This window comes from Ornithodoros turicata, chromosome 3, assembly GCF_037126465.1.
Source record: "Ornithodoros turicata isolate Travis chromosome 3, ASM3712646v1, whole genome shotgun sequence".
NCBI classification, from domain to species: domain Eukaryota; kingdom Metazoa; phylum Arthropoda; class Arachnida; order Ixodida; family Argasidae; genus Ornithodoros; species Ornithodoros turicata.
Window position 1 is genome coordinate 87,115,334 of NC_088203.1, and position 15,108 is coordinate 87,130,441.

Consider the following 15,108-nt stretch of genomic DNA (forward strand, 5'->3'; position numbering starts at 1 on the left):
GCGTGGCAGAGTGCATACGCGCTTGCTGGATGATCCAGGCTTACAAGGAACCGGAATCACGGGAGGCTTACATCCGCGCGGGATTCGTACGTCAAGGCGGGACTACAGTCTCCAGTTGCAGCGGCGAACTGAACAGTTTGCGAGTCAATGCAGTGTAACAGCGTAAGAAACTCTGTATACATAAGTTGCCTCAGCGTCCTGGGTCAAATTTCTTACATATTTCTTTCGCGTATTTTTCTGTCATTGGTTCGAATATTTCGCGAGACTTTAAATTCGCGAAAAAATGGCGTTCGCGAATTTCGCGAAAAATAGGTCCTCGCGAAAATTACTACTTATACAGTAGGCGGGGTATATATGTTTATTCACACAAAAGGAATTTGTCCTTTAGGCGGGAAGTAGGCGGTAAGTGGCGCTTTTACCAGTTGCTCTATATGGCTCTACGTCATAGCGCTTCCGCTCATTTCCGTCCCAGCGTTCGCAACATCCCTGTTTACAGGTGTCGTCATGAGGACCGGAAAGGACGCACCTCCGTTGCGCGCTCGGTACACCGTGATACCGAGATCGAGCGAGGAGGAGGCGAACCAATACTGAAAGGATCGCCTCATATTCAAAGCAGCAAAAAACAGTATCATGCTGTTTGACGAGGGCGCATCCCCCTGATTCAGTGCAGCAACAGCAAACAATCGTCAATCTTAAGCGTGAAAAATACTACAATGAAACAAGGAAACGGGATAAATATACATATATACATCACAGAAATTTTGGCATCATCATAGGCAAAAACCACTAAAACATAAACATGGCATGTGGTGCGACAGCCGACATGGATTCAATATCAATTCCCTTCATTATGAACCGGTAACCGCCTAAATTCATTTCGGTTCAGTTCCGGTTCGGTTCAACGCCAGAAAAAAATATTTTGGTTCGGTTCACTTCCGGTTCTGCGAAAAATACAGGTTTTTAGCGGTTTTCGGTTCGGGTTCAGTTTCGTTGGTTTCGTTTCCGATCCCTGATTCAAAGTGCCATAACTCCGTGACGCAGAAGCGCAGCGTGAAAGGGTTTCGACGCAGATGTTTGGCACCCATAAACCTTCGTTTCAACCATGATTTCGTGTGATATTCGGGATTTGAGTCACAACCTCTTTTAAAGGGGTTCTGAAACCATTTGCAAACTTTTGAAGAAATCACCTTGTACATATTGATCTATGTGTACCGAACATGCACATGAAAACGCTATGTCTCTGCGATCCCGAGCTATGAAGCTATTGCAATCCAAAGGTCGCGCGCACAGCGAACTCCGTTTTTCGAATGACGTCTCATATTCGAAAAAGAAAGCGCGTTCTTTTCCGTTTCTATGACAACGTAAGCTGTTGTAAAGAGGAAGACGGCCGCCGGGCCGGTTTCGGCACGGTGACCCTCGGGAACTTCCGGCAAGCGCGCACACCTAAAACGTCGCTTTCTGTTCGTCTGCCAATGTCCCTCAGCATTGTTCGGCGCCACCGTCGACGGTGGCTTGAAAAAATTACCGTTTTAAAAATCCAATAGTAAAAAAAAAACATTCAAATGATGAATGTGAGACTTCGCATGTCGGCTCCATAGACTACAACGTATGAAACGATGCCATACATTTAGTGGGCTGCATTTAGTTTCTCAACCCGTTTAAAGGCACAGAGATGTACCTTCGCAAGTGGAAACGTAGTTTGCACATTGAGAGTGGGAAATACGAGAAGGTGGCGAACACCACGTTGACGCTTCACTTTCTTTACTTTTTTTTAATGCCAATATCTTACATGTTTGCTTTAAAAGAATGTCTACGTGCGCCATCTCCGATGTGTGTTTTCGAAACAAAAGCAACGATTCGAAGCAGAGGCGGAGAGTTTTCATTTTCCCGGGGGGGGGGGGGGGGGCAAGGGCGCACCGTGAAGTAAGTACTCTGGCTGGGGGGGGGGGGGATATGTTTATTAAGAAAAAAAAAGAAAGGAAACGTAAGCCAGATGGATGTTGGATGGCTTGTTATTTCAAACAAAAAGTGAAAGGGGGAAGACAAAAAAGGCAAAGAAAATAAGAAAGCAAAAGAAAACAAAAAAAAGGAAAGAAAAGGAAAAGAAAAATGAAAAACACAAAACTAAAGCTGAAGAATCACACACTCTGGCTTGATCCTATGATGTATGCAGAACTGGTATAGAAATAAGAGGAAGTAAGAACAGAAAAAAAAAGAAGAAACAGAGAGAACGTAAAGAGTGAACATCTGCACAACTGAAGGCATTACGCCTTTGGAAACTCAGTGCAAAAGGAACAAAATGCATTGAATCCTCGGTGTTTGACCCAAAATGCGCGCAATATAATGAATATGGTCAATGAAATGGAGCAGCGGGAGTTGAATCCGCTCCCAACGGGTATGCGTTCCGGAGATCCTACCGTTACACCTCACTGGCAGCTGCTGGTACCTTTTCGACTGCTTCGTTTCATTGATCTGATTGCTTTGGGCGAAATTCAGGCTATGTGTTGTGTCATCCTCTGTGTTTCTTCGCCTCACCTTGTGATAATGAGTATGGTGGGCGGATACATATTTTACAAATTGCAAGATGCATTTTTTGGGGTTGGTGACTCTTCGCTCTTTTGACCCGGGCGCGCCGAGCCCCAAAGGTTGGTGTCAGTCTCTTAGCGGGACTTCCCGGGGGAGGCGGCGCCCCCCCTAGTTCATGTTCCGGGGGGGCAAGGCCCCCCCCCCCCCCCCGCAGTCGGCGCCTATGATTCGAAGCAAATGGGCGCACTACGTTGTGACTGGGAGGCGTCATGTGCCCGCCTAAGCCAATCATAGACGTCCTCAGATTTGTGGTCGGAGTTGTCCTGCAGGAGTTCTCTCTTAGTGTAACAATAAAAAGGACCCCCCTTCACCCTTTCTCTCTTTTTCTTTTTTTTGGCTGCGTCCCTCTTTCGTGCTCGCGACTCTGGATAAGTCACTACTTTCACGCCTTTCCCAATCCGAACAGCATCCTGGAGAAAAAAAAAACACATTTATCTCACACATGGTTTTCTATCCACATCTCCACATGGTTTCTATATCCACACGGTTTTCTATCTCCACATGTGCCCTTACTGTGCGATTTCTCACACGTGTGGATAGTTCACTTCGGCTACTGACACACCAGTCACCCGAACTTCAAGTTAAGCAACAACACTGGCGTCGTCTTTCGTGTTGCTCTCTGTTTTGAGCGTAAAGGACATGTCGCCTCCGCCATCCATTTCGAGGTTCACTGCGTCGGTGGGCCAGGTGTCATTCGTGACACCCGTTTCGATGACGCGCTCACCCCCGAGGTAATGAATGACAGCTATCGTACACACACTTCCACAAGCAAGTCCGAAGGCGAAGAACATAATGTTCCAGAAGCATTGCACTGCGAAGAAGTTAGATTCTTGGGGAGCCGTCTCTCTTTCGAACACAATGATTGGTGCACTGAAAGGTGCTGCTCCAGCCATTCTTCCCAAGGACGCAGCTACGGGAGCAGCCTGAGAGACCTCCGATTGAACACACGCCATTACAGCACCACAGGGTATGCAAGGACTTCTTCTTCCTTATGGCTTTAACCCACCGAAGGATGCTGCTGATGCTGTCATTACCACTGATCGCTTTCATGAACGTTGAGGAAATTCATCAGTGTCTGTCGTCCTCAGTAATGCCCTGCCAGCGGGCAAAGGGATGCTGTCCATGTGAAATTGTGCGTCCCGGGCCGGCTTCATAGAGATCCGAGACGGAAGGAGTGGGAAAGTTCTTGTAGGCAGTAGGGATGGAACGATATCGATATTGTATCGATATTCGTGTCAACATAAATATGGGTACGGCCAATCATGAACGCCGACTCAGTATCACGTCAGCAACCACAACCAGCAAAGCCCACCGACCAACCACCCAATCAGTTGAAAAACGGTGGTTTGCACAAAACTTCAGAGGACACTTTTAATTACTAATGCTCCCTTCTATGGTGGGACCGTGAAAAAATGTAACCTGTAGCCCGTCAACCATACGGGCCGCCGTGGCCGAGCGATTTGCCACCCACACTTTTACAGCTCTACGACCCCACCAAGGAGGGGGTCCGTACAATGGGAGAGCTCCCAATTGCTCGAGGGTTCAGCATCGGCTCTAATCATCCTTTGAAAAAGACCGCTTTCTGTTTACTACAAACAGAAGGTCAAAAATGTGTTTTGGATGAGATGTCTGTCTGTGGGAAAACGTTTTGAGACCCGGACCGTCACAACGGCGAAACACGTGTCCTCTGGTGCTGTCGCATCGTTTCATGAGTATCCATTTCTCTGCGTGCAGCCATGGAAGCCATCTTAATCTGTGATTTTGAATTTCAAACACGTCTAGTGTAATTTACTTTTCTATTTAATTGCCTTTTCCCCCTGCATTACATATATATATATATATATATATATATATATATATATATATGTATAGATACTCATGGAACGATGCGGCAGCACCAGAGGACACGTGTTTCGCCGTGTTTGCGGCTCGTCAGCCCTGGGTAGCTGCGCATCGTTTCGACTTGGCAAACCAGGGGTCACTCAGCGAGCAATATACACCTGGGAGGGTGACTGAGCACTCCTCAATGCCACAGTGCAAGCCAGTGAATTATAATGCAGGAAAAAAGCCATTAAAGAAACAAATAAATGATACTAGACGTGTTTGAAATTCAAACTTACAGATTAACATGGCTTCTATGGCTGCACGCAGAGAAACAGATACTCATGGAACGATGCGGCAGCACCAGAGGACACGTGTTTCGCCGTGTTTGCGGCTCGTCAGCCCTGGGTAGCTGCGCATCGTTCCGAATTGGCAAACCAGGGGTCACTCAGCGAGCGATATACACCTGGGAGGGTGACTGAGCACTCCTCAATGCCACAGTGCAAGTCAGTGAATTATAATGCAGGAAAAAAGCCATTAAAGAAACAAATAAATGATACTAGACGTGTTTGAAATTCAAACTTACAGATTAACATGGCTTCTATGGCTGCACGCAGAGAAACAGATACTCATGGAACGATGCGGCAGCACCAGAGGACACGTGTTTCGCTGTGTTTGCGGCTCGTCAGCCCTGGGTAGCTGCGCATCGTTCCGAATTGGCAAACCAAGGGTCACTCAGCGAGCGATATACACCTGGGAGGGTGACTGAGCACTCCTCAATGCCACAGTGCAAGCCAGTGAATTATAATGCAGGAAAAAAAGCCATTAAAGAAACAAATAAATGATACTAGACGTGTTTGAAATTCAAACTTACAGATTAACATGGCTTCTATGGCTGCACGCAGAGAAACAGATACTCATGGAACGATGCGGCAGCACCAGAGGACACGTGTTTCGCCGTGTTTGCGGCTCGTCAGCCCTGGGTAGCTGCGCATCGTTCCGGATTGGCAAACCAGGGGTCCCTCAGCGAGCGATATACACCCGGGAGGGTGACTGAGCACTCCTCAATGCCACAGTGCAAACTAGTGAAGTATAAAGAGGGGAAAAAAGCCATTAAAGAAATAAGTAAATGGCGCTAGACGTGTTTGAAATTCAAACTTACAGGTTAAGATGGCTTCTATGACTGCACGTAGAGAAACAGATACATTGAGGAGTGCTCAGTCACCCTCCCAGGTGTATATCGCTCGCTGAGTGACCCCTGGTTTGCCAATCCGGAACGATGCGCAGCTACCCAGGGTGGGACGAGCCGCAAACACGGCGAAACACGTGTCCTCTGGTGCTGTCGCATCGTTCCATGAGTATCTGTTTCTCTACGTGCAGTCATAGAAGCCATCTTAACCTGTAAGTTTTCAAACACGTCTAGCGTCATTTACTTATTTCTTTAATGGCTTTTTTTTCCCTCTTTATATATATATATATAATCAGTTATAGATTTTGATTTATATATACATAGAATTAGAATACAAGGAAAAAAATAGCCGGAGCTCTTTGGCTGCACGTATAGCATATGTTTGTAACTCAAACGTCGCCATGCCCGTACTGACAGCTGTTTCGGCCGTGTTGGGCCTCATCAGCAGTACGCAGGCAGGCAACGTTTGAGTGGATGGTGTCAGAAGGTCACGTAACACGTGATTCCTCCCGTCAGGCCGAAACAGCTGTCTAGTACTGGCATGGCGACGTTTGAGTTACAAACATGTGCTATACGTGCAGCCAAAGAGCTCCGGCTATTCTTTTCCTTGTATACTTCACTGACTTTGCACCAGGGTGTCGGAGCGAACCGAAAACCGGAACCGAAAACCGAAAAAAAACGCTATTTTGGTGCGAACCGGAACGGAATCGAAACCGTATACGTTTTTTTCGCTCAGGAGGGAAACCGAAAAATATATTTAACGGTTTTCGGTCCAAGAAAAAACTTCGCCGGTTTGGACTACGGATAGGCGAATGAAACAGACGTCGTGTGCTCTGAAGTCATGTCACGGATACTATACGAGGGTTACGGTTACGGTGGAATGTATGTCGGTATACTATGACCCTTAGGCTCCCTTTGTAATGGTTTATCGTTCGCGCACTCACACAGACTTAGAGGTACATGTGACTCTCTAGCAATGTGCCGTAGTGTTCGTTTTAATTTGATCTCCCCAAACTCTCCTCAACTAAACAGCGACCCAAGAGGGCTGCATAACGGCTTCTTTATCGGTAATATCGCGCAATGCGTCCCTTGTTTGAGAACAGCTATGACCTCATGAGGGTTAAGAACCTCACGAGTGCACTCACGGATGGCCTGATCGCGGGCTTGCCCTCACTCACCCTCACCTCAAAGGCGTGAGGTGAGGGTGAGGGGCACTCATGAGGGCCCTCATGAGTGAGTTCGCCCAGCTATGCTTACGACTGCTCGGGGGCTCTCGTGGGATTGTCTCGCAGCTGACGAGAATCTTACGTCGCGCGCGCTTTGTGAATCTGCATTTCGTCCTAAGTTTATCGTACGAGGGCGCTTACGATAAGTTTTGTCGTACGAGCCTTTTGTGAATCCGACCCGGTCCAAGGGGGCTGCATAATGGCTTCTTTATCGGTAATGTCGCGCAACGCGTCCCTTGTTTGAGAGCAGCGAAGTTGAATACATTTACGTATACGCGAGGGCAAGCCCGTGCGAAGTGGCAACTCTTTTGTGGACAGGACACGAAGAAAATACGGAGCCGTCGAACGCGTTTGTGAGTGAAGGTGTTCCTCGATTTGCGTCGTACTCGTGCGGTGGTGCTTGCTGGCTAGACAGTAGCAACAGACATTCGGATGGGACGCGATCGCTCCAACCCAGCAAGAAAGTACAGGGTGTGTGTAGAAAAACGTGACCCGCATTTTTACATGTAACTCGTTGTCTACTTAGCCGAGGAACTTCCGGTGGCGCACGACGGTGTATCTATGCGTGCGAAAGCTACAAAAAAATCCTGGAAGCCATACTCAGTGTAAAAAAATAAACAGAGCGCGAAAACATGGGCTTCCATGCATTAGAATAGGGCGGTCATGACAGTGCATGGTAGTGCATTTCGGTCTCAGGAGAGTTATGTGTAGGCACCGCTAGGAGTACTGCCGATGAGCGTCCAATGTGGGACATCGTTTCGATTTATGCACCGATAGCTCCCTTAGCGGTACTTGAACACATCTCTCCTACGTCCACCATGTTGCCCTTTCACATACACCCTGTTGTCCACCATGTTGCCCTATTCTGATGCACGGAAGCCGACGTTTCCGCTGTCCCGTTTATTTTTTAAGCTGAGTATGGCTTCCACAATTTTTCTGCAGATTTCGAACGCATAAATGCGCCATCATGCGCCACCGGAAGTTCGTTAGTTAGATAGGCAACAAGCTATGGGCCTAAATGCGGGTCACGTTTTTCTGCACACACCCTGTACTTTACGTATGACATCACGACAAACAAGTCCGTTTGTAGCATGCGCTTCAAGAAAGGAGAAAGCCCATTTGAACAGACAGTAACCTACAGGAACCAGGAGCTACCAATTTCACTGCTGTCTATTAATATTAAATACCATGTATGCGGAATAAACGGGTTTACATTTTGTAACGTTGATTTTTTTGTTGTGGGTATGAATATTCCCAGCAGAAGCGAAACCGGTTAATAACCGGTTTGAACCGTTATTTTTTTGCTCCGGAGCAGAACCGGTACCGGATCGTTTATGATGTAACCGGAACGAAAACCGGAACGAAAAACGTTTCGGTTCGACACCCTGCTTTGCACTGGGCTTTCAGTGAGTGAGTTATCTAACTTGACGGGAGGAATCACTTGTTACGTGACCTTCTGACGCCATCCACTCAAACGTTGCCTGCTTGCGTACTGTTGATGAGGCCCAACAAGGCCGAAACAGTACTGGCATGGCGACGTTTGAGTTACAAACATAGAATTAGAATAGATATAGATTTATATATATATAGAAGTTGCAGAAAAAGACGCGGAAACTGATTTTAGGGAAGCTACAAACACTAGTTTATTACATAGGGGACATTATAAAGCAAAATGGGCAAGGGGTCCACGTTTCAACAGTGGCATTGTCTTCGTCAGGACAAAGGTGTACAAGGGGTTACATAATCAGTGCAAGTACGGCACGTGTCGGTCGTAGGTGAGTCACATTCGGGAATATTCCACAAGGTCAAGTCCGGGTGGTGATGTCATTCTTGGGGAGTTAGCGCAGGGTGAGCTCTGCTTAAGCCTTAGCTGAAAAGAAAAAAAAAAGCGAAAACTGAGAAAGCAAAAAATGAAACTATACCCATCAAGGCCACCAGATTCCTTTTAGTTGAAAGTGCTCCGAGATCTTCGTTAATAGTTGATTGGGATTTGTAAATGAGATAAGATTCGCGTTGTTTCCTGCACCGATCTGAGCTAAAATTTGACTGGAGAATGAAAGTGACACATCATTTATTGAATGGCCTGCCTGTTTCAAATGACGCGAGACCGAGAGGTTAGGCTTTTTTGTAACCATCAGACCGGTGGTTGTTGAATCTGATCCAAAATGATGTTTTGATCAGACCTACGTATTGTGCTTGGCACATGTTGCACTGAATGACACAAATGACGTTAGATGAATTACAGTCAAAGTCATTATTCATTTTGACGGAAAAATTTGAACTAGTGCTTTTAAGTACATGGGTGCTTTGCATTAATTTGCGTATTTGACACCTGCGACCATCGCAAGGGGGGCAGCCGGTAACTGGATGCGCTGGTTGGCTAACCTTAGAGCTAACTAAATTATCGTGCAGGTTGCGTGCGCGCCTGTAGGTTACCCGCGGTGGCTGAGGGCAAATTTGTCTCATGCGCTCCGATTGGAGAAGGATGCTGTGGTGACGGTTTAGTACATAGCTTGGAATATTTATGCTAAACGTTAAGATGAGGTTTGCGGAACTATTATCTATCATGCGTTTGTGGTCTTGGAATTCAGGGCTTTGAGATCTGCTTTGCGGGCTTTGTGTAGTGCGTCGTCAACTAAATTAGGTGGAAATTGAAGATTGATGAATGTTTTATTAAGTTCAGCTAGGTTTCTGTCCAGGTCGTCGTCAATGTAACAGATGCGCCTGTATCGGAGTGCCTGGATGTATGTAAGGGATTGCAAGTTTAGTATGACGCGGGTGACAACTGTTAAATGTTTAATACTGTTGCGAGTCCGTAGGTTTACGGAGCATATTTGTGGACAAGACGCCGTTGGTTAACTTTGCTTGGAGGTCTAAGAAGTTAATAGTTAAAGGAGAATAAGAATGGGTGAACTTAATGGCCGGGTGTGCTTGGTTAAAGTCGTTGATAAATGTGATTAGGTCACCTGAGTGTGGCCACACCATGAAGATGTCGTCGAGGACCCGCTTGTAAAGCGTGGACTTCTTTACGCGCTTAGACAGAAATTCCCCCCTCTACAGCTCCCATAAAAAATTTGCATAGTGAAGTGCCATTTTTGTACCCATAGCCGTACCATTGACTTGCAAGTAGTGCTTACCGTCGAATTCGAAGTTGTTATTTTTCAGAATATTGTTCAGAAACGTGGACAGGACACACGGATCATAGGAGGTATTAGAATATTTTGAAAACGCCCTTTCAGCTGCAGCAATGCCATCTTCATGGGAGATATACAGAGAGGGAAAAGTCTAGCGTGACTAGCAAACTGGAAGAAGGTTGACATTCTCTTGAAACCTCAAGAAAGTGATTGATATCCTTAATGGCTAACACGGCGGTCTTGCGATTGTTGAGCATAGCATCCGCCTAGGAGCGCTACCCGACACGAGTTTGTTTCAGTTTCCACGTCGCTAGCGTCGCTAGCACCCCAAGGCGGAAGCTACGCACAACCATTGGCAGACCGCAGTGTTTACGTCGGTATAGCGCATAGGATATGCAAGAAGATGAAAGTTTGCGTGGTCGTATGTGTTATGTTACAGAGTGTGTGGTAACCACAATTTTTTCGCAGGTTTCTCTTGCATGAATTCGTTACCCTGCGGCAGCAGGAAGCGTCCCTCGGTGTTACCTGGTCCCTTCGTCGCGAGGAGCTAGGCCCTGGTTCCCAGTCACGACTGTGAGATGCGCGGGACTGAGCCCGTACCGTAATCCTCCACTCTCAGCAAGTTCTTGTCGAGAAGGATGGATTCCCAGCGACCAGGTTTCAAACTGGAGATATCGTCCTTGTGCAGCGTCGACTCAGACAGCGTGGGGGGGGGGCAGAAACTATTACCCCGTTACGTTGGCCCCTTTAGCATCGAACACCAACTTGGACCTCTGAAGCGTGAAAAACCCCAGAATGCCTCAGGGCGTAGTCTGTTTCCGGCACATGTCGGCCTGCTCAAACCACATCTAACCCAGGCATGAACCTTGTGCTGTGGCGTATGTGCAATCTCAATGCGTTTAATGGTGTCCACCCTGGTGGGGGAGTGTGTTATGGCGTTGGCGATCGACGTAGAAGAGGGAAACGTTTGCGAGGATTTGGGGGATTCAGATACTTGATCTTGAATGTTGATCTTCTGTTCTTCGGCCTGTAACAATATTGAGGGTTTTTACCGCATATTTCGCATATTTTCAGTGCATAGTTACATGCATGCTGGAGTCTTTAGTGCATATTTATCCACATTTTAGTTATAATGGTACGTGACGTCAAACTTCACAGGAAGTATTTGGTCAAAACGTCCGCATATAATTAATTAAAATATGACTACCAACTATTTTCAACTATTCTCACTGATAACATATGCTTCCTAGTGATTAGGCTACGATATGTTGGAACGAAACGAAAGCAATGGGAATTCGTGGACACGTGGACGTGTTTCGATATCTCTGAAAGTGCATGCAGTATAAAGTTGCTCTCTATATGGATGGTGCTCAAGTCCCCAATGTGACAAGTTTGGGTGGGTTGATTCTGTGTGGTGCGATCGCCATAAGCCTGTCATTCTTGTAATCGCAATGGTGAGCACATTTTCTTTTTTCCTGAGGTGGATTCATCCATAAGGTGACAAGCTTTGTATATTTGATTCTGTGTGATTGCCTTAAACCAGCCGTTCACATTTTTTTATTATGCTTCTTCCTCCTCAGTAGTGTTCTGCTAGTGTGCACTTTCTTTTTTAGAAGGGAGGTGTGCGGATCAGAGTGAAAAGACATGAGTCACATGGAATATATATGCACAGTAGATATGGTGCACACATACAGAATCGATTCTTATGTGATAACTCTGAAGACGACCTGAAATTTCGTTTCTTTCTGCTCAGCTTGGGATCAGTAAATTTTTCTTGATTGAACATGTGTGGAGCTAGTGGAGAAATTGTTTGAACCACTATGGGTTTTCTTGATCATTCTCCTTATCAAACAACTAAATCATTTTACCACTGGGGTGTCAGAGTGCACTATCAGTGACAAAAACGAGCATAAGCTTCACTGCATAGCACCACATGGTTTTCTTTATCACTCTAATCATTAATCAATAAACACTGAAATAATTTGTCCATTGAGGCATCGAAGTGTAAAACACACTATCTGTGACAAAAACACTCTTACGCTTCACTGCATAGCATCGAGAATCACAAATAGAATTGAGTTTCCTTGCTTGATTTCGTAGTATACATGCAGAAGATATCGTCCCCAGATGTGGGCTTCACCTAACGCATGCGCGCAACTGTGTGAAGCCAACCTTACATCGGTTCTATGGAGATGGATAGTGCACTCTAAAAACAGAACTTCAGCGTATAGCACGCTGTGTGCCACCCATTGCCGCGAATGATAGGGTTACCTCTTTTTATTCGAGGAGAGACGGAGGCGTACGCCTCTTTGTGGCAATTACCATATATCCAAATTGCAACAAAAAGGTGTACGCCCCCTCTCTCCTCGAATCAGAGGAGATAACCCTATCATTCGTGGCAATGGTTGGTGCACAGCATGCTATGCGGTGAAGCTCCATTTTTAGAGTGTGCGTGTGACAGGTGGAGAGAGAACAGCACACAGCAGGAAGAAGTGGGAGACCAAGAATTAGTATGCGTCCTGGGCAGACTTTGGGGGAACAGTGCTAACATTGAACACATTGATGTAAGATACTCCACCTGAGGAGTTTTCATTCGTGTATTATATTGTTTAGCAACTGTTTTAGTGGTGTATGGATTTACCTTTTAACGCCGCCGAGATGAAAATTTATGTGGGTCACATTAAAAAGAGGCGTGAAATGGCTTATAAACGAGACCAATGATTAGCTGTCTAGCTATAATTATGAACCAATAATGCAGTTGAGAGGGAGATTAGGAATATAGAAAGTGGAAGTGACCAATAAGTAACGTGCAGTTAGAAGTATGGACCAATAGCAGTTGGAGTCTACCAGCCTATGAAGGAGAGGTAGAGCCCGGTTTGTAGCCATTATGCTGTAATGAGTATAACATAGGCTCCGCCTCTTGTTTTCAACAAATCAGGGGTGAGAACGTCGTCATTCGGAATGATGGTTGGATAGGAGCATGCTATGTGGTGAAGTTCATTTTTAAGAGTGTATAAGTGATCAATGAGTGGACGTTTAGCCAGATTATGAACCAATAAGCAGTTGCAAGCTTAGTACGCTTAGAATGGACCAATCAACGTGAGGGAGGCAGAGCTATGAGTGAAACAGATCAATCAGTGTGAAGAGGAAGAGCCAATCATGAGGCTTGGACCAATGAGCGTGAAGTGAGTGCAGCTAGTGAAAGGGTTGGACTTCAACCAGCGATCAGTACACTCTTAGAAATGAACTTCACCACATAGCACGCTCCTAGCCAACCATCATCCCGAATGACAACGTTCGCGCCCCTGATTTGCTGAAAACGGGAGGAGGAGCCTATTATGTGGTTTGTGTGGTGTATTTGGTTTTGTTGTTGTGCCTAATGGTTATGCACTGCACAAAATAGGCTCCTCCTCCCGTTTTCAACAAATGTAAGGCGAGAACGTTGTCATTCGGGGTGATGGTTGGCTAGGAGCGTGCTTTGTGGTGAAGTTCATTTTTAAGAGTGTAGGCCTGGAATGGACCAATCAACATTAATAGGGTAGAGTCAAGCCAGCTAATTAGCATAAAGCAGGCCTGAGCTATGCCAGCCGATCAGCAATCAGTAGACTTAGAACGGACAAATCAGCATGAAGGGGTGGGCCTAATTGAATAGGCTGGGATCAATCAGTGTGAAGGGGTGGGGCCAAAAGGGGCTCGTCAATCAAAGTGGCATCAACAATCAGAGCTCGAACCAATCAGCATGAATGGGGTTGGGTCAAAAGGGGGCCTATCAACCAAAATGGGTCACCATCAGATGGCTTTCAGATGGCACCATCAGAGAACTGGTTTGTGCTTCGGTTAGAATTTGCTCGAGTTGGATTAGAATTGGCTACTATTGGATTAGAAAAAACTGCCATATAGCGCTCCCCACTATACTACTTGTGTTATCGCATCACGATCAGTACGTACAAAAGCAACAGTTCGAAGCAAGTAAGCGCTATGTTGTGACCCCATGTGCTCGCTTATGCCAATCACAGACGCCCTTAGAATTGTGGGCAGAGTTGTCATGAAAGAGATGACTTATCTCCAAGTACAACAAAGACAATGACGTTTCACCCCATTTTTTGCAACATCCACCTCCCGTGCTCTCGATTCTGGATAAACCACTGCTTCCTCTTTCCCAATAGGAACAGAATCATGTCGAAAAGGAATTTATTTCACGTACGGTTTTCTACTCAGCTCATGTACCCTCACTGTGCAATTTCTCACTTGTGCATAGTTCAGTTCAGCTACAGACAACACCAGTCACACCAACTTCAAGCTAAGCATCACCACTGGAACCGTCGTCCGTGTTGCTATCTGTTTTGAGCGTCAAGGACATGTCGCCTTCGGCATCCATTACGTATTTCAGTTCATCACTCGTGGCAGTGGAAGATGTTTCATTCGTGACTCCCGTTACAAGAACGCACTTAACCCCGAGGTAATACATGACAGCTATCGTACACACAACTCCACAAACAACTCCGAAGGTGAAGTACAGAAAGTTCCAGAAGCATTGGACTATGAAGAAGTCGGATACTTCGGGAGCCTTCTCTCTTTCCAACACAATGATAGGTGCACCCAGAAGCCCTCTTCCAGCAATTTCTCCTAAGGGCTCACCTATGGGAGCAGCCTCAGGGACCACCGGTCGAATGGGTGCACCGGCCATGACAGCACCACAGGGTATACAATGACTTCTTCTTCCTTATAGCCTTAACCCACCGAAGGATAGTGCTGGTGCTGTCATTATCACAGCTCGTTGAGGAAATTCCTCAGGGTCGTCCTCAGTGAAGCCTTCCCAGTATACGCACGAGCAACGTTCCTGACTGTAGCGCGTGCCCTCAGCACTTAGAGAATCTGCGGGGGACAGCACTGAGGAATCTCTTCAACGTTCGTGCAAGCGGGCAAAGGGATGCCGCCTACGTGATATTGTGCGTCCCCAGTCGGCTTCATAGAAATATGTGACGGAAAGAATGAGAAAGTTATTGTAGGCAGTAAGGATGGAACAATATCCATATTTTTCCGACTTCATACTATCGATGCTTTTAAAATAGCGACGTTTTATCGATCGATATCTTATTGCGCTTTCGCATGCCTCCAAATGTCGTGTGCACGTATACATGGAGTACACAAT

The 15,108-nt window shown here is 46.2% G+C and overlaps 1 long non-coding RNA gene across 1 annotated transcript; it reads right to left on the reverse strand.

Moving 5' to 3' along the window:
- Positions 1–10,839: 10,839 nt before the first annotated feature.
- On the reverse strand, positions 10,840–14,656 carry LOC135387432 (uncharacterized). The gene is made up of 2 exons (XR_010421109.1): positions 14,595–14,656; positions 10,840–10,983 (listed from the first exon to the last, which is right to left on the reverse strand). It is a non-coding gene; the product is annotated as an uncharacterized LOC135387432 (long non-coding RNA).
- Positions 14,657–15,108: the final 452 nt, after the last annotated feature.